Below are 24496 nucleotides of genomic sequence, written 5' to 3'. Positions count from 1 at the left end.
CATTGGGTAACACTTCAGAAAACTGTCGTATAATGAGAGAATGGTCTGATTGAAACGGTTGATGTTTGATTTGGTTACATGCTGGAAGTGTTCCATTGAGAGGGAAAACACTAAGTCATCGCATTACGACACACCCTCTCAAATAACACCCCTAATAACCAGCTGCCGTATTGATAGGGATGAGTTACTGTTTTACCATTTTTCTTCTGGGTTTTTTCTGAAATCCCAAATATACAACCGAACGCCCAAAGTTGCTAATGCAAGCAAAACATGTTCTACTCCTGCTTTCCAGGGATTTCTGCTTTGTGATTCTGAAGCAGCACTTCTCAGCGGTGGTGTGTGGATGGCTGATTCTCAAAGTAGCTGAGGTAGATATTGATTTGCTCAGGGTAAGAGGGATGAGAGTATAACGGAGCGGGACTCTGTGGAGGGAATGAATATTCCTTGAAGGCGTGAATGTTAACAAACTCAAGCAACTTGTCTTTTAATGTCACTTTTTTAAAAAGAAAAACCAAGAACGGCCTAAAAAAAAGGGGATCTTTTCACGGAAATAAAGTGAACATTGTTCTCTGTGTGCTTATATTTGGGTTTTATAACCTGTTGGTACACATTTGAATGATCAGATGCATGTCTTGTTGCACTGTTGAATATGATGACATCAGTGGGAATGACAGGCCTGCCAAAATGTCTTGCTAACTGGGCGAATCAGATCTCCTATTGTTTTGTTCTAATTCCCACCTGGATGTTAAACAGTCTGATAGATACAGGAAAACAGCGATCAATAGCTTTTGTTTAATAAATGAATACAACAACACAAAACTTGGCAGTGCCATTATCGTAAGCCATCTGAAGGATCAGGGAAACGTACTTAATATTCATCAGTAGCTTGCAACAGAGTAAATGAAGTGGAAAAAGAACAAAAACGCAGACTTTGACGTTATTTACATCTATTCGAATGAAGTATGACATATTTATTTTACCTTCTCCAACACTCCTCACTGCTTATTTTTAATCATCATTTAGGCATAGTGTTTGAGGTGGTGCCAACTATGGACATTGATCAATGGTGGCCAAATCTGAACACTCACAATAAATCATCAGTTATTTTGTTCCCATCCTTTTCATGTACCTTGCCAAAGATGTAGCTTTATTTTGAGAAATGGCTTTTTAATTCCATTAGTTCACTGCGATAGTTTTCGTCCTCTGCTGAGCACAAGAGGAGGTTAAAACACATTATTAAGCCATCTGTTAGTAGTGTTGTTTTTTTCATCGAGACATAACATGAGCGTACTTGAAAAATATCAACAAAACTTAACTATATTGATTTTGAACAATTAAAAGCAAGTTTGTAGCCGTAGACAACTGTTTAATAAGCTTTGGATTATAAGACAAAAGAGCAATAATAAAACTATCTTGATGGTTTTAGTTAAAAAACGGACAATTGTCTTCAGACGCTTCGCTACAAACTTTCCTTGTAGCTGTTTAAACAAAAATTTGATTTCGGCTCCTTATCCTAAAAAGCTGAACTTACTGGTTTGTGATATGATAAGACATGTACATGTTGATAGAAACTGGAAGAATACCATTCCCATTACCTTCTTTCTCTATCCAAACATTCCATTAACGCCATGTTGTTCGTGCTGTTGTTGTATTATACTGTCACATTTCAATATTCCAGAAGAAAATCCTCAACCACAGAATTGTAAATTAGAAGAAAATATGAATATTACTAATTAGTTTGTTCTTAAATATTGAGATCTAAGGTGATAATGATTTACTTTTCTTTCCGTTTTTGCTTCTCATTTGCCATTGGCTGTATTGATGAGTGCTGCCAGCAGATTGTACCAGCCGTGGCCAGCAGCAATTCATCTTAGGAGTCGGCCAAAAAAATGTAATTCGGCTTGTTTCTCTCTTTTCTTATTTAAACTTGCTTTACTAGCTGGTCTCATCACGACTGGCCAAATAGAAAGAGAACACCGCTTTAGCAGTTAGCCACGTGCCTGCTTTCATTGTTACTCATCGGCAGCAAGAGTACTTCAGTAGGTAAGTGCTGCTGTTATCTCTACAGATGGTAGGCTGCATAATGGCTGCATGAACAACACATTATGTCATTAACGATCATAGATGGGCACCATATTGCCTTTTTCACTACATCAATGCAAGAAATAAATACCGTAATTACAGTATGCTCCACTCTGCTCACGTGTTAAACAGAATCATTGATCCACCTCCTTTTTCCTTCTCTCTTTCCTATATGTAGACTAGACCAATGTCTTTGCTTGCGCTTGCCATTTGGTCCAGCAAACTGATCAGAGATGTGTGCAGAGCTGTCTCCATTTTTGCGGTGGTGCGTTCATGTCCTTTGAGATAAATCCACCTATCTGTTGATGAAGCACAGCCTTTTTAATGGAAGAAGAAGAAGAAGAAGAAGCTGCCATTCTTAATCTGATTCCATTACTGTTTGGCAGCCAACAAGTCTTTAAATGTCCGCATTACAACAGCGTTGAATGCACCACACGCAGACGTCCTCCATCCCACACAAGGAGGACCAACATCATTCAACACACAACTCTCAGTATGGTGTCACCTCCATAACCTTGGCCACGAAATAGTGAATCAGGTGAATGTGAAGATGAAGATTGCATCCTCCGTGATGTTTCTCCCAGAGTGCCGGGCACACACAGCATTTCCAAATTGGCAAGAGTAAATGTTGAGGTCTGGGTGATTTGTACAAGCCTGGAAAAAACCTCCTCCGAGCCAACAAGGTCAAACAAGAGGAACGTACCTCTGACCTGATCCCAGTATACCTAATTGGTACATTTTTTTAAATGGTTGGTGCCCAGTCTGCTTAACAGGGGGAGTGTGAGCATCTGGATGTGTGGCACCCAGTGACTTACTGGGAGTTTGCTTACTTCCAATGATACAGACGTTGGGATCACAATCAGTGGCCAGTGGATGCCAATAGGCATGTCTCACTTATACAGTGAGAGAGTGAGATAAAGCATACAGGGGCTGTGCTTTAATTGATTTCACATTGATTTTCCTTAAAATCAAAGACGTTACTATCAAAAATAGTATCAAAAAGCGTATTTTTCATTTCGAAGTTCATTCAACATGCCACAGTCCTGCTAACATGTAGAGCAACAGTCTTCAGTTGAACATGATGTTCTGATTTCAATCGTTTCAGGATCATTCTAAAAATAAGAACCGTCTCATGCTGTGGAACCGTGCTAACCCTTGGTACAGTTTTAGAAAGGACTGTGCTTTACAGCTGGAAGTCAGCCCAGTTATACCGATGCATGCTGATCCATAGGCATGAATGCAGGGCTGAAGGTTAATCGCTACCAGATGTTTATCCTCAGTAGTTTGTTAATAGAGTAAAATCACCGGCATCCTGCAGTGTGCCGCTTAAACTTCAGTAAGCTCTTAGTTATAGAGCCTGAAAGTTGGTAAATTGCTCTGTGGTGATACATATTCTATGGTTGCATGTACTTTAATCATTGGTTGGAGATTGATCGACGCATCAGCTTAGATTTGTTGTGACTCTAGGTAATAATGTCATGTATTACAGCAGGACTGCAGTATATCCAAATGAGGACCTCTGTTTTCTGACCATGGAATTTTGACTCATCTTGTCTTAATTCTAATACTGCTCTGAACCAGAGGCCTCCATCATAACATGATCTGAAAATGGAAGGGTGTTATAAAGGACGTGGGCAGTCAACGTGGTTTGCACCAGCCAACCTATTAACTCTATCTTTGGCGAGTGTACCACCACTGGCATGAGACCCGATAGCAACAGTGATTGATGATGCCCCAAGTTCATTCTGATTTGGGCTTACAAAAATAGCTGAGGAGTCTAGCTTTAACCATTTGAAACAGGTAAACGTACTGCAAATGGAAGTCGAGCACATTTAAAAAATCAGATCAGTTTTGTTAACAGATTATTTTCTCCAGGTCAATATAACAACACTGCATTGGTGAGGATTGAGGAATAATGGACTCTATATCCAGTTGTTCATCGAAGAACAGCTAAAACAGCCCAATTATTTGCTACTGTATCCTGACCATGAAGTTTATCTTATTTACTTTATATAAATGTTATATATTGTCTTGCTATCTGTTCTTTGTGTATAGCGTTAGTGGACAAAAATGTCTAATTAAGGGTGGTATTTCATCGTTTTTATTCTCTTTTTTTTATAGTTTAATCCAATACTGTATTTTTCAGATGTCCTATTAAATGTCAGCTGTCACTTAATGTTGCATTTCCACAACGACAGAATTGCGTGTGCAGGGTTGTGTTATCTGTGTTGTTCTGCTGGAGACTCTCACAGCTCTGCAGCACCACTAAATCCTGGATAGGACACACTTTCCCTGCTTGAAAACATTGATAAACTGCTTCTGCTGGGATTCCTTAAGTGGGACCAAAAGTTCACCACTGAGAGTTTAAGGCCAATAAGGTCTAATTTTCTAAATTTGGATGTACAGCTAGAGCTCACATTACCCTGCATGATAAAGGGGAGTTAAGGAGCTGCACCATTATCCCCAAAACCGACAGGCCCACCTATATATGTACAGGATTAACTAGACCTCCATGAAGCAGACAGAATAAGTGGCTTTCTTCACAAACGACATTTAACAAACGTAAATATTTGCATTCAAATAAAACGGATACCTTGCTGCCTATGTATGAGTCACCAGACAAAACTAACCTGTAGCACGTCATTGAGTGAGCAGGGAAAACAATGTGCTGTAAACAGGGTTTAGGGAATTATCTCTCCTTTATGTGGGAAGATAAAAGAAAGGGTGGATTAGAAGAGAACCGATTCATTACGAGTTGTGCATGGACAAAGGCAGATAAATATTCTGTCCTAATCCACCAATATTGAAAATATTTGGGGGTTAAACTAAACAATGTGAACCAGAGATGCTGCTGTTAGTGGAAAAGGAATCTCTACTGATGAAAAAAAAATTAGCATATTCAACCGCAGAAGCCCAGTCCTCAAGTTCTGTCTTTGTTCATTGAATTAATGGCTTTTCTTTGCTCTTTTTAGAGTGATAGGCGCCTCTAGAGAACAGGGCCCCTGGAGGCTGCTTAGGTAAGTGTAATGGCTTCTAAAAATTCAGTACAGTCTCATTATGAACAACTTCCAACTTAGGAAAGAATAGTTGAAAAAGGATATTAATCAGATCTTTATCAGATCAGAAGTTAAGTTACTTCTTTTGTTCTAGTTGCTGAGATGTTCACAAAATGATCATTCATCCTCAATTTAAGAGCAAGCAGGCGGCTGGAACTGCTAATAATGGTTCCGCTGGAGTGCAATTAATAATGTATAGCAAATTTGCTTGTGAATGTGTTCAGATGAGATGTTTTTGAGTGTGCTTTGTTCTGCCTTTTTAGCTTTTAGCTAGTAACAAACAGCGTTTCTTAACTTCTTCTATAACCTTAGCTAAGTTTTGTGCCCACGAAAGAGACACTTTGGAGTGGCCGACACGCTCCTGAGAGGACCCAAGGCTTCATGAGTTCTATGATAAAACATTATTCATACCGGGTATGACATAGTATGGAGCATCACCTACATGTTCAGCTTATCATGACTTCATCCAACTCACGAAGAGTAGTTATTACAAGTTAAATCCGACATTCACGTGTGGTCTGACTAATGACAGGGCCGTGCAGAGGAATCTTCGCCAAACCAGCCGAGCTCAGCCGGTGTGTTGTTAAATATGTCAGTAAACTCCTGTGATTTAGTCACTACAAGGAAATTGGTTACATCGCGCGAGCTTGCAAATTGAAACAAATGAAACCGCTTTAATGAGTAAAGGGCCCGTTCTGTTTATAAATGGTAGCAGGGGTGATGCAAGAAGTTAATAGGGAAGGCTCAAGGATAAAACCCGGATATTAATTAATCTTTAAATATTGCCCCACACCTTCCAGGGGTGAAGAACTGTACATTGATGAAGAGGTATTTTCTTATTATCGTCCAAGATTTATCCTAAGCTATTTGGCCAAGGCAAAGTAAGAGGAGCTCATCCTCTGAATACCAAACAGAAGGGTAAAATGAGGATAGATAACCAATTAAGGAGATAGAGAGAGAGTGAAAGTCTCTAAAGAGGGTTTAGTGGGGCACCCAGGGTTCCTTCTCCGAACTGCAAGTAATGTGGTGGATATGGTCCAAGACATGCTCCTAGATGCTTCTTTGGACCCCGGGTGGCACAAGCAATCCCTTGATAAGGGAGATTAGGTTTCATGGGAGAATTGAATATCAGACTCGCTTCTTGTTTGCTTTTCTGTTCATCCTCCTCCTATTCCCCCTCCTTCTTTCCTTTTATGTCTTTCTGATCCACAAGAAAAAATGACAGCGTCTGGGGTGAAAAGAGAGATCCTTTCAGTCGGCCCCAAATTAGACGTACATTGGCCACATCAAGATGAATTCCACATGGAGCAGTTTTAATGGGGTTGAATCATACTGCAAATATGTATCTTCATCCTTTAGTCTCTTTCTGTGTAACAGAGGCAATGTACAAGAAATTAAGTTAAGTACTATATGTGCACGCGTGTTTGCTCTTTTTCAAATATTTTCATACTGTGAAATTGACAGCTGTGGAATATGATCCAAAAAAGACACAATAAAAAAAACACTTAGACTTTTCCACCTCAAAGCTCACCAAAAGATGCGAAATGCATCAGTTTGACTGATTCTCAGGTGTAGTCCTCATTACCTCATTATTACATTTTCACTCACCCTAGACGGCGTCAGCGGTTCCATTGGGCTGTATTGATAATGCCAGAATCCAGGGAGGTATGTGAATCCTCTCACAATTTAGTTCTGTTTCATCTATCTGCAATGTAAAAAGATTCATCCTTTCAATATCAATAGCTGGGTGACCCACCTCATGACATGTAAACATTACAAAAACAAAACAACGTATCTGATCCTGCTTGTTCCAAGAGTACAAAAATATTCACTTTATAGATATATTTTTATAATATTATCCGAGTGCTGGAGGGATCTATGAAGATCAAATAGTTTAAAGGGATTATTGAATAGTATTTTAGCTTGAAACACCAAAATTAAAAAAATTAAATATCATGTGATGAGAAAAGGCATTTGACACAGCACTTGGACTGAATGAAAAACAGCTGACTAAATTAAGAAAGACAAGTTACACGTTTGGCGTTGTTGAGTAAAACATCACTTACTTTGATATTTTACTACTTTTATATTAAGCAGAGAATTTCAGACAAACATTTCCTTTTATGTTTTCTCTCAAAATTCATATACCTTTTAATGTTATCGGATAAAATGACATTTTGTTGCGATGAGCGATAATGGCAGTCCAATTCCGGCATTGACACGGCAAATGCAAATAACACATGACGACAATGATGTACCGTAGGTGACGTGCACAGAGATTATCTTCTTTCTGTAAAAGGGCAAAGATTCCCTGAAGGGAGCACTTTTGGGAAGAAAAAAAAAAATAGTTGGATGCAGAAAATGGGAAGAATCATGGCCTTCTTTGATATGGGAGCACTCGACGTGAAAGTGATGGTATTTGAGAATTGCTCAGGCGTCGGGCCGTTCACCTCCAATGTCAGAGATGATTGCACACTAAATGTAGTTATCTAGTGCCGCTGCTAATCATTGTTAAAGAATCTGCCCCTTTTTTCACCTCGGACCGGTCGTCGTGCGGACTTGATGACCCTCTTACCTTTAAATCCAGCTGAAAAAAATGGTGATGCATGGTGCCGTTGGGCGATCTACCGCGCTCAAGGGCATTTGGCTTTCAGTCAAGTTTAGCCTTTCACAAATGATGTGGGTAAAGCGAACCTCTGGATGTAAGCAGGATTATTGACAGAGACACTGAGTAATTGAGAATGAGATCACCAGAAACATTAGAGTGATCAGAGGGATGTTGGTCGTTTTCCTGATTAACGGTAATTATTTTATCCAGTGAATATGAAACGTGAGGAAAAAATCTTTGAAATTGTCATTAACATTAACAGCCAAAAGCCCAATAATATTTCATCTAATGCCGGGTCGGACAAAGCAAAGCAGCAAATCCATCCGATTGAGCCGCTGGAACCATCACGTTTCATCATTTTGATTGAAAACCAATCAGGCTGCAACGACGTTTTTTCTTTCATTGTTGATGATTCGTTTTTTTTTCAGTAAAGTGTTCTTCACGAGAGCCCAATATTGCATCTATTGTGATTTTCCTTATTTCTCTCACGCCAGAACCTCAAAATAATTATGATAAAAACTATAGAATGCAACAAACCATCAAATTTGGGGATCTGGAATTCAGAATAATCAAAAAATCCATTCATTTTCCAAATAGTTAACACTAATGACTAATAAATGATTTGACTAACCTCATGAACTATTAAGCCGAATCAATTATTATATATATTATAATGTTTGCCAATCTAAGTACACTTTTGACAACCAGTTCCACTAAACCTGCAGAAACCTTCTAAAGTTTGAGGACCTGATGTCGTCAGTTATTTGGGTTTAACGACGGATTCCGAGATTTTGTGTTTTTAGCTACAACCGAAACTAGGGGATGTTTTTTTTTTGTTGCCCTCATTGTTTTCCTTTCGATTTCCTGGTCATGTAGGCTGGTTGTGTTTTGTGTGCAGTGCAATGCCGAGTCCCACAATATGCGCTTTGTACTTTCCACTTAGGTATCTAGATGAACATCTGGGGCACACTTGCTTGGGATTAAACAGTCTGATGTTATATTGCTGTATAATATGGATGTGGTTGAATTGCAACTCACATTATGGAATAGCTTTGTCCCTGAGGGGACGAGGACATGAGAATGTCTTTACTGCTTCTTTTGTCCAGCTTCAGTACAATTCTTCGATTCTCCACTGAGCCGTATGCGTGTGGGGGTGGGGGGGGTGTAACTTGCCTTCAATGCCGAGCCTCAGTCCTCTTCAGGAACAGGCAGTGTAAGTGGGGCACTGAGAGATGCGGATGGAGAAATCATGTGTCTTTTCTACTGTGATGAGGTGCAGGAGCAGGAAATAGGGGTTGCCGGTCAGCCCGACTTCTTCACTCGCAGTGACCCCAATTCACAATATTATTGCAGTGGAGGTCAGATCGAGCTGAAACAGAACGTGAAGGAAGAGACGGCGCAGACGACCAGACAGAGACCATGCAGAAGAGGCAGGCGAAGACGGAGATAGAGACGGAAAGTACGAAGTTTCCTGGGTGGGTGTCGGTCGCCATTCAAGTCATCCAATGACTTTATGTGGGCAAAAATTGAATGAAGAGTGCAGCCGAGCCTGCTCTTTGTTCTGTGGACCAGAAACCTTGTAGAACAAGAGACTGTCACTACTTGTCACAGTGAATATATACCACCTACTTCCACCCTGCCTGCTGTGCTTGTTCCTCCTTACGCCTTGTCCTTGTACAGTTTCCAATGGCAACCAGCGGAACTAAAAGAGATTTTTCAGTTGGCAGATTATTGTGAAAGATATCCGGTCTCCGTTCTACGGGGCATCTACCTCGGTACATCGTTTGGTAAAATGCTGAACATTTGTACTCTCCAAATCACTAAGTTTTGTAGCAAGGAAGGAGCTGTGAGGATGGTGGGTAAGGAGGAGGGAGGGCAGGTTGTTGCGCAAGTCTGTTGCCATGGGGATTCTGGCGCAGTGACTATGCAGTAATGCGGCTGCAGGAGTGGAGGATTTCTTTTCGCAAGGGAGACTCCAGCAAAAAAAAAAAAACTGTTCGTGAGTTTAAGCTTCAACCACCAATTATGTGGAGGGGGGCATTTATTTTAGAAAGAGAGTTGTGATGCTCTAGTTTGACCGGAAGCCAGGGCTTGCCTCTGAGACCTTTACTGTTTTCATACTACTTCACCGTCCCGATTGAATTAAGGAACGGCCACCACGCCAATGGTTAACAGAAAAAATCCATTTCAATAAAGGGAAAACAAAGGAGAGCTAATGAAGGCTTCATAATTGCATGTTCCCTGGATAAAAGTGTTAATTAAATACAAAGCCTGCATAGAAAACAGTCATTTACTTTTCGAGAAGAGGAGGCTGCTTGGAACGTTGAAGATAGAATCAGAAGCATGGATGAATACATTTTAATTAACTTAATAATAAATATACTATGGATATGTACAAACATATATGTTAGACATAAATACATACATACTGTACATATACATATATATACACAAACACACATATACAGGACTGTCTCAGAAAATTAGAATATTGAGATAAAGTTCTTTATTTTCTGTAATGCAATTAAAAAAACAAAAATGTCACAATGTGTTACATTAAAAAGAAAAAAAACATCACTAACATTTGTTTTGGCATGATTGTGATTGTCTTTTTACTCCACTCCACAAAAACATATAAACAAGAAGTGGTTTTCTTGGATAACCATGCAGGGAAGGTAAGACACAGCTTTAATGTCCCTGATGGCTATCAGCGGTATTATTGAATTGGTGTAAATAATGGGAAACGTCTCCATGTATTGTGAATCCTGGACTGTATACGACATGAATGTAGTCCCTGTGACCTCAGCCAAGGGTTTCTGAAGCTCACAGAGTGATTTAAAAAGACATGAACAGCATGATCTTTGGAGACCAAAATAAGGCTTTAAACATACATATTTCTGCTCTGTAGTTGGACATTTTAAAGCGTGAGCTCTCTACGCAGAGTAGAGATTTTAGTGCAAGTCTCAGGTTGCTTTTGCAGAACTTAATTACTTAAATACCAGAAAATATGGGACTAAATTCCTCTACATTTGCCTTTAACATTAATTGTATCTCATTTCTTTTTTTGCTTCTTCTTCTACATCAGTTCTCTCTGGTCTTTGTGGAGAGGTCACATTGATATTACAAACCTTGAAGAATGTCATAAGTATGTAAGCAAATAGAAACTATTTACCGTTTAAATGTCACAGTTCTCTGACGCGAATTGTTCACCAAGACTGAAAATCCCTATCTTCAGCACCATAACCTGACTCTGTCACCCACCTGGCATCTTTTGCCATAAGGAGATGATAAAAGCCTCATGTAATTGTCAGTAGTACCTGGGATTTGGATACACTGAGACTTTTAACCTGCATGACATTCTCCCATGAGCCTTAAGACGACACAAGCTATTAGGCCCCATTTCTGATATGACAGATGTCAGTAAAGAGGGGTTTAATCCTCCCATTTCCTTTGAGTACCTTTGCAGGCCATGCATTTTCATCGGTGAATAGACAGCAATGGAGTTTAACAGTAAGAAAACTGAATAGCTAAATGCTCTGTAGGATTCCAAAATAAAACATAAAAATCAATATATGGGCATTTATGCATTTTACAAGTTAAGCTTTTTGATTTGAGAAGCAACACAGGAGACGGAGATGAGTGGGTATTGAAGCCAATTAAAACTTTTCAGTCAAGTCTCAAAAGGGGCTTTGGATATTCTACACAGCACAGCGCTTCAGTTGCTGACCTAAAAGAGCATGCATTTTAGTTTTCCTGTCAATAGGAACATTTAGAATGTAACAAACAATGAACATATGTCCTCCCCGTGGAGGTGATCCTTTGGGAGGCCATGGCTAATTGCCTTCAGAGTTTTACCTTTGTGCTACAGATGGGATAGACTTGGGAATTTGAATTTGCTCCCTGATACAAAGTAAATGTGTGTGAAACCCAAAGCAGCTTTCTGTGGCATTCATTAACATGCATTAATATCTAAGCCTCCATCACTGCTGTGACGCTGACAAACATATGTTCATATACAGGTGTTGAGATGATGCTCAAGATGAAATCAAATATGTACCCAAAGCCACTAAAGCTGGAGCTGGAATCACAAATGCAGCTACAAAACACATGTTAAAAATAATCGCTATGGTATACAACAACATAGGATCTGAGGACTTAATTTCCCTCTATAAAATACAATATCTTATAGCTACACAACATTCAATTGGTCCCTGGTGGATGCTCTTCTTCTTGCGCAAACCTGCTTGAATCTTGCCAGCTTGTTTTCTGCAGATCACTGTAACGGCTCATAAAGCAGAAAATAACAAAAAATTGACATTGCTTGTGTAGTTACATAATTTAATTGCCACTGTTGTATTTGGCATTTTTGTCTGTTGGGGAGTAGTTTAATAGGCAAATTTGAATTCCAACCAAAGACTCGATCAACTTGACATTTTAGTTCCTCCTCTTGCTGAAGGTGTGTTTACCGGTGTTTGATTGGAAGGGAAAACTATCCTGGCAAAGACAAGTATACCCAATGTCAACTGTCTCATTCAAATGCTTTAAGCAACAATATGTTCAACAACATACCTCTTAAGTGATGATGCTGGCCTCCAAAAGCAGGTTGACAACCAGGGGGCCCCTAATAAAGAAAGGTGAGACACACAGTATGATCGTGATGGAGAGGGGCGACTAAGAAAGATGTGTGAAGTGCAGCGGAAAACAGAAAGATTTACAGAATCTGTGTTTTACCTCCTGATTCCATCTGAAAGGCTGTCCAAGGCTCTGAGAAGTCCTTTTAGTAATCGGGTTTTTTCCTGAACAATCTCCTGGCAGCGATGGGCTAACAACAGGTTTCTCTCATTCTTCTCCACTTCATTCACAATCTGTGGTCTCATTTCCTCCACACTGCTCCGATGCTCTTCTCTGGGAAAGTTTAGCGGGTGCTTCACTGCATCTCGTCCGGCTCTTTTAACATTGGAGTAGGCAGTGGGGATTCTCTTTGTCACGGTTATATCTGCTCCCTTTGCCTGTGTTGACAGATGACTCTTATCAACACTTAAGTTCTGGGAAGCTTGGCCGGATAATTTCCCATTTAAAATGTGAGGCCCATCTTGTATCCTCGCCATCCGCTCACACTACCGGGCTCTTTAGGACATCGATGAGCTGGAACGAGAGCACACCCGTGTCCCTGTCATTTCGGTTAGTTAGACGCGGATATGGGAGGGTGTCTGTATCGGAACTTGCACATGAGCTGGTGTCGGTGTCTGATCTCTAGTAACTTTGGAATATCCTCTATACCAGTGGTTCTCAACTGGTTCTGGCTCCGGGACCCACCATCACCCCTTAATGACAACCTTCTCAACTTCTCAAATTTATTCAGAATCAAGTTCATAAGCTGAATTTTATATTCAGGATGTTTAATTATCCTAACAACCCAATGTCTCCCCCGTATCAGAAAAAAAAAACGACACTCCGCTAAAAAAAGTCCCTTCAAAATTAAATCACGGGTCCGCGACCCACCAGTTGAGAATCACTGCTCTAGAGAGCTTAGTTGTTCACCAAATTCAGGTCCCCCCCAACTGCAGAGTAAACTCAGGGTCGAGTCAGGGCTTGACTTTCATAGTATAGTAAACATGCAGTAGGAATATCTGGGGTATTGCTATGATCTGATGGACAGCTTGAAATGGAAAAAAAGGCTGGTGTAAATACATAACAAAATGAATCAGCGGAAATACTATCAACCTTCCTTAAAATGGAAGAACATCAGCCCCTATTTTTTACTGTGGCGTTAAAATCTAGTTTACAAATGAACGGTCACGGATATAAATCCACTGTCAGTGTAGCGGTGTGAAATGTTTACATTGTGTCATTGAGCTTTTATTTCCTGTGGACAGTCATGTTCACTGAGGAAAAGTTTGTATGTTCTCAGTGGTTCATATATAGCAACATTTTATTCTTGGCCAATAAATCGGACGTTTTTGTAAATAACGATGTTTTCAATTTTGTTAAACCGAGCACTAACCCCCTGCAGATATTGGGACGGGGAAGCGCTTCAGCTTCATAATTAGTGCTATCAATAATGATCTTTGATGTGCTGTGAATCACTTTGCGGTCTCCTTTTTGAATGTGTTCCTTTGCAACCTCGGTGAACACTGAACCAACCACAGGGGACCCATTTGATGAATTTGTCTGCGGATGTGGTTTAAAGAACGATGCTGCACGGAGGTAGTATGCCACCAAGTGCTGATGCCTTGTGTTTTTATCACTTTCCCACGTTCAAGCTTCAGTCCACAAATGGACAAGTGGACCAAAACAGCAATGTGATCTAGTTAGTGATGAAAATAGTGAGGTTCTGAACTGATTAAAAACACCCTAAAGCATTTTTCTGTGATTATACATCTTAGTCTGAAAATAGTAGATACATCGGCATCAAATGTTGGAAATAGCACAAGCTCGACAAAGGCTTTGTAGTGAAAAAAGCATAAAGGGGCAACCCGGGAAAAAAAGGAAGAGTAAAAATGACCTAATCATGAATGTGGTCGAAGCACTCACAGTAGTGGTCTCTACAGTGTGCGTTTTAGGAGGCCAATCCCACCAATGGTCCTCTTTCCAGCAATGTGTATTGAGATAGGCTTCGCTCTGTCAACTTTGTCTGGGTGTTAGTATGGGAATGACACAGATTTCCTGTGAAATAAACATGGTCAACTACACAGGTGCAAATGCCCACAGAAGATTAGATTATGCAGCACACCAGGTGGGAAACCACTGGTTGTGTGAAAATACTGCAAACTCTCTTTCAAGATGACTCTAAACCAAATTGACTTTGGCTTCTTCTTTGCATAACGGCACGGTCATGAATGCCTTTGTTCTGGGACCTCGTGTAAAGTTACAAAATGCCCAAAGGGCTTTCAGCCTGCTGGAGCGAGGTCTGCAAGGTTATCAGATTCAGTGCATAAAACATTGACCCTAACTGATCAAGGCCCTCAATGAACACACTATTTCGTTCAAGAGTGCAAACGTCTTGTAACAAAGGCACACTTGATGCTTGAGAGCCCGACCTCTGAAGATTAGGCACCTTACGTATCGTGCTGCTAGCTGACTGACTTGCAGAGCTGATCGGTATTCACCGCAGCCTCAGATATACTGAACACAGTTAAGGGAGTAAACTTGCAATTGCAGAAGACAACGAGTCATTGATTAATCAATTAATGTGTAAAGCTGCTAAAAAACATAACATTCAAGGAGGCTGATTCTTGAGGATCAACTTCACGACACAAGGAAATAATATCGGTATGATTTAATCTCACATCACAAATCACGCTTTCTTAATATCTGTATACCAACCTTGACGTGTGGAAAACGTTACATCTTGTCAATAGTTCCTACAGATGCATGTAGGAATAACATCCCATTTTCCGCCCTGGCCGCTTAACGGAAACAGAAGACTTTCTGTTGAATGAAACGAGTGACCACCTGACGTGAACTTGATTGTCCCGCTGTTGCGCAATCAGCCAAATGCCGCCTTCGTCGTTCATCGTCGTTGACGCTGAGGCTGTTCAAAGATATTCACAAAGCACCTGGGGGCCTGCCCCGCTTTGCGCCTGAGCATGTGATGTGAAGAAAACATCCCATCAACCAGGAGAGGTCCTAAAGCATCCGATCACTTATGAGCAAAATACATTGTGAGCAAATGGGTCAAATGAAATAACATCTACAGTAGATAGGTGCCTCAGTGTATCCGACTGGTAGACAGGTTACTGGTGCAGCTCGTTATTTTTAATGAGCCCTTCTGTTTACGCTCTACCACCGATGGATTGTAACAACTGCGCCCAAATAAGCGGCCTAACTTATTTTTTCAAGAGGTTATATCTGGAAAAAGATGTTTTGAGATTGTCGTTACTGAACGTGTCCCAGTTGTGGTGGTGAGCTGGTATATTTTAATAGTACAGTAATAAAGTTCTACAAATACTAACTTGATTTAAGGCAACTCGGCAGCTCACACATCAATCACTGGTTTATATCCACATGTGTGATTATATCTGACATGAAATAAATCGATGGAAATATAGAAATTACAGACTGTCCACTTTCATTAGCTTTTCATTTGTGTTACTGATTCAGGCTTGACTCGTAATAATTGTAGTTCCGACAGCACCCTGAAGACAGCGTTATGCTCATTTGTTAGTTCAAATGAATGCAAAACACAGTCCGTCTGTCTGTCTGTAATCATCTCAGTTCTGCAAAGAAAAAGATACTAGATCATAAAGTAGAAATTGGCTCAGGGACGATGATGGACTCATGAGATTTGGTTAACTTTAATCTGCCAGCCCACCGGGATCACTCAAGCCTCTCCAGATGGCTGGCCCTCCGCTGGTCCCTCCCTGAGGATCCCCCCCCCCCCCCTCCCATTGGCCCTAAATGAGGCTAAACAACAATTAGCCTCTCCACATCAACCTCAGATTGGTTGGGATGAAAAAATTGGTGCTTCATAAAAATAGGCTCAACTATCAAAATCATGGAAATGTATCTTTAAGCAGGATTTATTTATTTATTCATTCATAATGCTTAATATAAATGGGCATCGTAGCATGTGTCATCGAGCCCTTTTATTGCAATTAAGTTGATTCTTGTACTGAAGGGAGAAGGTGCCATGGTGGAAGCACACGCTATCATTTCTGTGAGCACCGTCAGCTGCAAGCTGCAGGCTCAATTCCAAATTCAGCCTTTATTGGCATTATATTCCATTAATAAGGGGGAAATAAGCTGTCACTAATGAAAACCCTGATAGCATGTAACCTTTGACCTGCCTTTGCTAGGCAAGTGATGCTTTCAAAGTCCTTTCATTCATGACGTGTTTATATTATTCTGCCCACCTGCTTGATATTGTTAGACAATTTCCAAGATCTCTTTAACTTATTTAACATGCAGAGTGTCAAGGGCACAGCAGAGGTATTTTCCGCTTGCCAACGGTCGATCTATATATCGATCCATAAGCTCAGACATAGCACAGACAGAACATTAAATGAAGTGAGGCAGCAAAATGTGCAGCAATGACAATTTCCTCACAAGTAGAGGTGATGTACAGTATATTCTAATTTAAAATACATATCATGCCCATAGGTTCTTTACAGCTTTTACATACAGTTGTGGTCAAAAGTTGACATACACTTGTAAAGAACATAATGTCATGGCTCTCTTGAGTTTCCCGTTATTTCTACAACTCAGATTTTTCTCCGATAGAGTCTTTGTCACTAAAAACTCATGTGGTTTTTTGTTAAATTCATGTAGTTTGGTTCTTTTATGACTTTCTTATGGGTTAACAGAAAAAGTGACAAAATCAGAGAAAAATCAGACCTGTACAAATAACTGGGAAACTCAAGAGAGCCATGACATTATGTTCTTTACAAGTGTATGTACATTTTCAACCACAACTGTAATTCTCGAAGGCCGGTTAGATACATTTAGTAGAAACTAACTGTTTTGAATAGATACATTAGGAATATCTTTCATATTTACTGTGAAGACACACTTACTGTTATATACCATTTGACCGAATACCATTATGTATTTTACTTGAGTGACGCGATGTTGTTACCATAGTTACCAAAGCTTAATATCAATTTCTTTTATTTTGACTTTAGAACACAGAAGGAGAAAAAATCATCACATCTGAAAACTAACTTTGTCTAAGCTAACTTGAATAAAATAAATATATTGTTGCTACGTTTTACCATCATGTCGTTACTTAACTTAAAATAACATTATCTCCATTTTTTGACAGCATGCACAATCCACAAAAGCACACATCCAATTTTAGTGATTGGTTGTAATTATTATTTCAAGAGTGAAATATTCAATCTTGTAATCCACTTTGTATTCAAATACTTCCTTATAGAAAGGCTTCACAATATAGTATATATCTTCAAATAAATACATTTGAAAGTAACATAGGCAAAGAAAGCAACAATTTCTGACCAATCAGCCTTTCACCATCCCTGTCGGCTCCTCATCTGTGACCAATGTGCCATATCAGATGTGTGATGTTTTTCTAACCCCAGATCCGCTACTCATTTTTCTCTCCAGTTCCTGCTGTTTCACTTCCCTTCGGATAAGTAATCTTCTCTGTGTGTTCCTGCTCATATAGTTTCTTATTTCTGGGCATGCATCAGTTATGGTGGACTTCTCTATCTCAGGTAAGTTGTATTGAAGTCCTCCCCCCCCCCCCCCCCCCCGTGCTTTAACCAACCGTTACCTTCAGTCAAAGAGTTTGAGGCTTTATAAGCTAGTCTAAAGGTTAATGCCAGTGTGACGCATGGCAAAAAGCCGCCACTATCTGGGACTGCTTGGCGATATCATTTTTTATACAGCATTCAACAGACCTTGAAAAAGAAAAATTCTAACCGTCTGGGCTTCGTTTGACTCGTTGGTCACAAATGTGGCAACAGAAATGCTTTATAGAAACAGATATGATTTTTTTTTTTTTTTTTTGCTGACAAGCCTAGAAGATGAATTGTGTCCCATCTCTATCCATCCCGTTATCTGTTAAGGCCGGTACCCAATCGCTGACGCTTGGACGGCAGAGCACGTGAAAGAATGGGTTTGATTGGAAACGGTTAGCAGGGAAATGGGAGTGGGTGGGATGCCTGGTGAATGGGGGAGCAGAGGAGGTGAATGCAGCCATCGAGGTGAGGCTCCAAACAGGTTCCAACAAATGAATAGCACAAGAAAACACTCCTACACACCAAGATTTTGCCCACTGAGTTGACGGCGCTGCTTCACCTTTATGGCCAGATTGTAAGCAGGTGCGTAGATGAGCCACAGGTGTCAGGTGACACCTACACAACAACAGGGGAGGGGATACAAGGAACACATGGGAAAACACCCCAAAAATGACGCGTGTCACAGCACAGCCGTGACCTGATCCTTGAAGGGTGGCAGGGGGGCTGCAGTAGATCCCTGATAACATCAGGCGAGAGATGCCGATCCATCACAGGGCTGACACAGAGACGGACAACCTCACTCTCACAGTCACGAACCCACGGGCAAAACAATCAACTTAACCCGCCAGAGCAAGTCTTGGATTGTGGCAAGAGTACCCATGAGGCAGCCCCCTAACATGCAAACTCCAACACTGAAAGTGATTTGGATTCGGAAAAAGCCCTCAAAATTGCCCATGGCAGCTTTCCCATTGATTTTTCTTCTAGAAGGTTGCTGCCATCACATTGATTTAACGAAAAAAGATCTGCTCCATGCACAATTATTCTTGAATTTTGCTGTTCTGTTGACTGCCTGGACGGAACAGATATTCCCATTTATCTTTATTGATCAGAACAAGGGACAAGGTTGTGACCTTCTCCACTTTTATCATCTCCGCCACGAGGATCATGTCATGTTGCGAAGGAATGAGCATGTGCCCATGATTCAGTCTGTAAGTTAGTGATTCAATGAGTCAGTGTTCCATAAGCCGACTGTCCGAAAGTGAACGTTTTTAAGAATTATAGGCAGTTCCTGGAAGCGTTGTGGTATAACTCCACAACAATAGAACACGTGGTCCTGTAAATGCTCAAAAGAACCTGACTTTTCATAATGTTTTGACGTCTTGACAGAAAAACATCCAGTCGACCTGCAAATAACTTGATCTTGAGAAATAATGTAGGTCAAGAGAGTTCAAGGGTTGGCTAAAATTGCCATCTTTATTTTGAATTAGAGAGTAAAGTAAAGACCTACTTAGTACAGTGATGCTGTCCTACCATGCACCGAGGAGAAGGCAAGGAAAGTGTCTCGCTTTGACACAGCAATGCTTACCAAAGTCAATGATTTCCCCCCCCCCCCTCGATACTGTCTACTTAATAGTGCCTCCCTTTGCTCTCATAGGGCATGATTCCCCTTTTTATTCTTAACCCAAACAGAAACTGTTGGTACGTGGTTGCAGATTATGGCTCTCAAGGTCAATGAATAAAGAAGACGCAAACTTGACTGGACACACGGCAGCAAGCAAATAAAAAAAAGATTAATTCTCATCCTTTTAAAAACCCATAGAGAATAGTATATTAAAAGGTGCTTTACGGAAACACGAGACCGTAGAAAACAGTGCAAGCAGGTGTTGAAGGGACCCTTTGGGTTTGTAAACAACGCTTTATCGACCGCGAGAGCGACGCTGGTAATGTTTTCACATTGTAAGCTTTTAGTACCTTTCACGCTGCCTGTGCAAGGCGGGATGTCTCCTTCCGTTATTCACGGCACAATAGGAGGGAGGAGGGTTTTTTTTTTTTTCTGCCTCAGCGCAGGTACAGTCGCCGAGCCAAGCCGACGGCTTCGTGAAAAGGAACGCCAACGCCGCCGCGTTAAACGCCCCGGCGCTTTTGAATTTTTTTGGAGCGCTATCACACACACACACATAATGCCAAACTGTTTGTTTAGTACAGTCAGAGAAAACAAAGCAGGTGTAACGGAGGATCTCCTTTTGCGCTGTACACAAGATTATGTGTGTGAAAGCGGCTTTTGTGTCATCGCGGCAAAGTGTGGCGCTGGAGACACAAGATTGTGGCGGGAGGTGCTGCAGTCATTTGCCTGGTGTTTATATTTCGGTCTTATTGTGGAGCCGTTCTGTCCCTTTTGATATCCTCCACACCGTGTCAGATGCAGTCGCGACGTTTCACAGGTGTGTAGCTGAGATTAAATTGTCGGGCAGCATTTGGAAACGGTTGCGTTAACAGTAAGTGTACCGGAAGTAGGGGGGGGGGGGGGGGGTAGAAAGTTTAGGGAGGGGCCTTTGGCCTGATTTATCGTGGCTGGTGTGAGAAACATGCATAAAATGGTTTTATATTGTTTTGGCATGTTTTTAAACCTGCATTATTACGTTCCATGGTGAACAATACACTGTGACTAACAACAGTCACAATGCTTTATGCCTCACTGTCTGGAAGTGACTTGGATCATTCTTGTATGTGTACATTAAGCTTGACTAAAAAATTGCTTTCTTAGTCTATTTTTTGAAATAAAATGTCATTTCTAGTTAAACCACCACCAATATCGGTTCATCTCCAAATGCAACCAAGCTTTCCCTTTTCCTTGGTAGTGCCGCACAAACAATGTTGCATCAGTGTTACAACGTCTTGGGATTTTTCTTCATTCAATTTCAAGATTACGGTGCACATAAACAGCGTTGTGTGTGACATGCGAAAGCATCGGTTACAGCACTCCATGTGGTAAAACACCAATGTAAGAGGAAGCACTTGTGTGGTCAAGAGCCATGTGATGTTCGGTGTACCCGCCGCGCGCTGCTTACACCCACGTGAAGAGGCTAAAAGCTTCTCCTGCCCCGGAGAGGCTCAGCGATGCACGAGGACGGCGGCATCGTTCCGTACATCACAGAAAGCAAGCGCAGGCCACGCTTTGTTTGTGTCGGGAGCCACAGCCAGACTGCGCTGTTACCTGCAGCGTGTCTGAGTGTGCAGACTGAGGACTGGGACCCTGCACACCTTCTAAACCAGAGTGGGAACCCAAGATTCAGAATTCTTAAATTGACCCTCTTTAATAAAATAGACAGTTTGATCCAGATATTCTCTGTCTTGTCTATCCTCACTTTTAGCAATGTACAATCTGGAGTCTGAGATACTTTTATATGTGTATTTTACTGACATATAACAAGTAGTATTAAATACTGCGGGGTTTAGTTACACAAAAGAGCTTTGTTTCCTTTTACACACTGACAACCCCTTGCTTTGGTGGACCATTTGATTGAATTTCAGAACTATTTGCTTTTTAATTTGCAAATCAAAATTGGGAGTGAAATTCACTTGTGGTTACCGCATAAAAAGGATGGCTCCCAGCTCCTACTCAATACGAGTCAAACGTCTACTGTTACTGTTGATTTCCCTCTCTACACCTGAGGCTTCAGATTCAATTGTGGATTATGTTCGGAGATTAAACTGCCAGCGGGTGCGTTGGTTTACTTTAAAGGGATGAAAGGGGGGGAAGGAGAGCCTGGTGGCAAGAAAAGGAACAGCTGCTTCTTAACGACAGAAATGTCAAGCAAGCAGATGTTGACACCTGTCTGAATTCAACGGTGGTCAGCATACAGATGGTGTCTTCCTGCAGGTAGTGGAGTTAGAACGTACCCTGGGTTGGTTTGATGATGTAAGAAGGCAAAACAAGCTCAAGCGAACAACAATTTGGTACATTCAGCATTATCATATGAAAAAAAGCAGGTCAATATTCAAATGTCACTTTTTCTAACATTTAGAGAGAAATTCATATAAATACATGCAATAACTTTTTCAAGGATAATGTTTGGCAGAAACACAAAGTTGTTAAATAATATAAATATCAAATCTAAATGTTGAGTCTAAATTTCAGTCATGACGACTGAACATTACAGTATTTACGGTAATTCATGCATCAAGCCATGATGGGAAGTCCCAATGAATTAGCTCTTGTTATTGAGCAGGGGTATCAACTCATTTTAGGTACGGGGCCTCATACAGCCACATACAGTCCACTTTGAAGTCAGGCGGGCCGGGCCAGTAAAACCATCGGGCGGCACCATGGCGGATGGTCGCACCGCGGCCGTTCCAAATGGGTCCGATCAACGGGGCGGGAAATGGCCAAGAAGAAGAAAATAGTGAATAAAATACCTACCTACGTTTTTCCAAGTTGGTGTCTGTACTACACTTTGCAAGCGAGTTGAACTTCTTGAATCCTTTTCATTTGTTCCTGTCCCGGAGGACCTTTTATATGAGTTTAATTGAAGGAGGCATTCTCGTATTAATGTTATATAAGTTAACTAAATAAATTGAACCATAAATACGATGTGCACCATTAGACCAACTTTATTGTATCACTGTGAAAAGGGCAGCGGAGACCAGAAGATGAAGCAACCTACAGCCAAACAACAATTATCCACTTCCATAACATTGCATTACGCCGACGTAAATTAATTATCACTAATCGTTAACACTATTTCAAAGGCATGCGGTATGTCCAGAAGACGGACTCATGAGACATTGGCTTGTGCATGAGTCGGTGTTGGGTGTAATACTGAGAAATGACTCATTCCTCACAGGTAGATATGTGGGCTCGGTGAGTCAAGACACAGTTTCATGTGTTATTAAATGCAGTCGCAAGAGAGAAAGAGAAAAAAAGAGAAAAACGCTTCACAGCCGGAGCGTAGGTTTGGCCCTTTTTAGGTTTAGGTGTTCCTGACATCGTGTAAGCCTTAAACAGGATGCAGGAGTAATTTTATTTTCCTTTGTCTGTTGTCAAAGTCTTGTGTCTGGTCGTGACAGTTTTGTACCGTCTGCTAAGAGCTTTTAGAATATTAGGAATATTCTGCCCCACGCTGTGCTATGTCATTGGAAATTGGGAAATTGTTGACCATATTAAAGATTACTACAAAGAACAAATACATTTTGAGGGACTGGTGAGAATTGTATGAATCTTGTCTTGATTAAAAGTCCGACCTGGCAGGAGGAAGGTTCTTCAACGCCTCCTCAGTAAAAAGGCGATGCTCACTTCATTTTCAGTCCAGATTAATCCTGCGTGTGCAACTTTTTTTATTTTATGTTACGGTCCGTATTTCACTCGCATCCCACGTCTGGCCCTTTCTGTTACAGGATCAGGGGATTGAAGGAGGGTGAGAGTGTAAAAGGTGAGGCAGTGGCTCCAGAGTCCATAACTGGCATGTTAGTACGATAGCCTGGCATGTTCTTTTTTTGTCATACCACGCAGCCTGTAGCTCACGGCTTTGGTGTTACTACATGCTGTCCTCCATTGATTACAAATGCAATGACACGAAATGGACTGACACATCGGTCAGACTTTTCTATTTGTTCCTATTGAACAATGTTATTTTACATGTCAATAGTTGTCCGAGGGAGGAAATAATTACACAAAGTAGTTCTTTCAGCGCCACGTAGCCCACAGCTTTTCATGAAACTGATGAAAGGCTCAGTTTCGGCATCCCAGAAATCTGAATCTATTTGAACTATTATTATATCTTTAATGGAAGAGCAGACGTTGTGACAAAATATCTTTGCACAAGCAATCTCCCAAGCAATGTTTTCACTATAAGTTACAAAGCCATAACACAATAGTGTCAGACTTACTTAGTTTATGGACCCATTTTTCAATTCTCAACAATTTGTTGCAGACTTGACCTTCGATGTGTCAGCGAAAACAAGCTCGACCAAATTCAGCTGGCGGGAGGTTAAGGAATGGCCTGTGATTGAGCACAGCTTTCACACCTTATGATTAAACACAAAAAACCGACAAGCGGTGTTTGATGAACAATCTATTATTCTTTTAATAAATCAGTAGAGAGCGTGATGGACAAGGCAGATCAAGTAGGCGAGGGCCAAAGCAGAACTCTGCTGAATAGTAAACAGCATATATTTTACATAATCAGACTTTATGCACTAGAGGGCAGGTGGGGTGTGTGTGTGTGTGGGGGGGGGGGTTCTGACTTAGAACTTTTTATCTTTAAAAAAGCTTTATCCCTACCCCAAGTTAACAGTAACAAAAAGTGCACTTGTGGTTATATATCAAGCCAAGAATAATGTTTTTATGCATTGGAGCGTGTTTTATTTGATCAAGATTCCTACAGTTACTTTTGGTAAATAGATAGACAGAAAGATAAATGGATGTCCCAGGGACAGGTCATGATCCAAACTATGAAAAACCATTAGTCTACACTATTGTCAGTTCACAACAGAAAAACAAACAAAAGGTCATCCTTCTCCAGACAAGAACAGCTCCTTTCTGCCCACTG

Source organism: Pungitius pungitius, chromosome 2 (assembly GCF_949316345.1).
Source record: "Pungitius pungitius chromosome 2, fPunPun2.1, whole genome shotgun sequence".
NCBI classification, from domain to species: domain Eukaryota; kingdom Metazoa; phylum Chordata; class Actinopteri; order Perciformes; family Gasterosteidae; genus Pungitius; species Pungitius pungitius.
Note: the sequence above shows the minus strand (reverse complement) of the source record.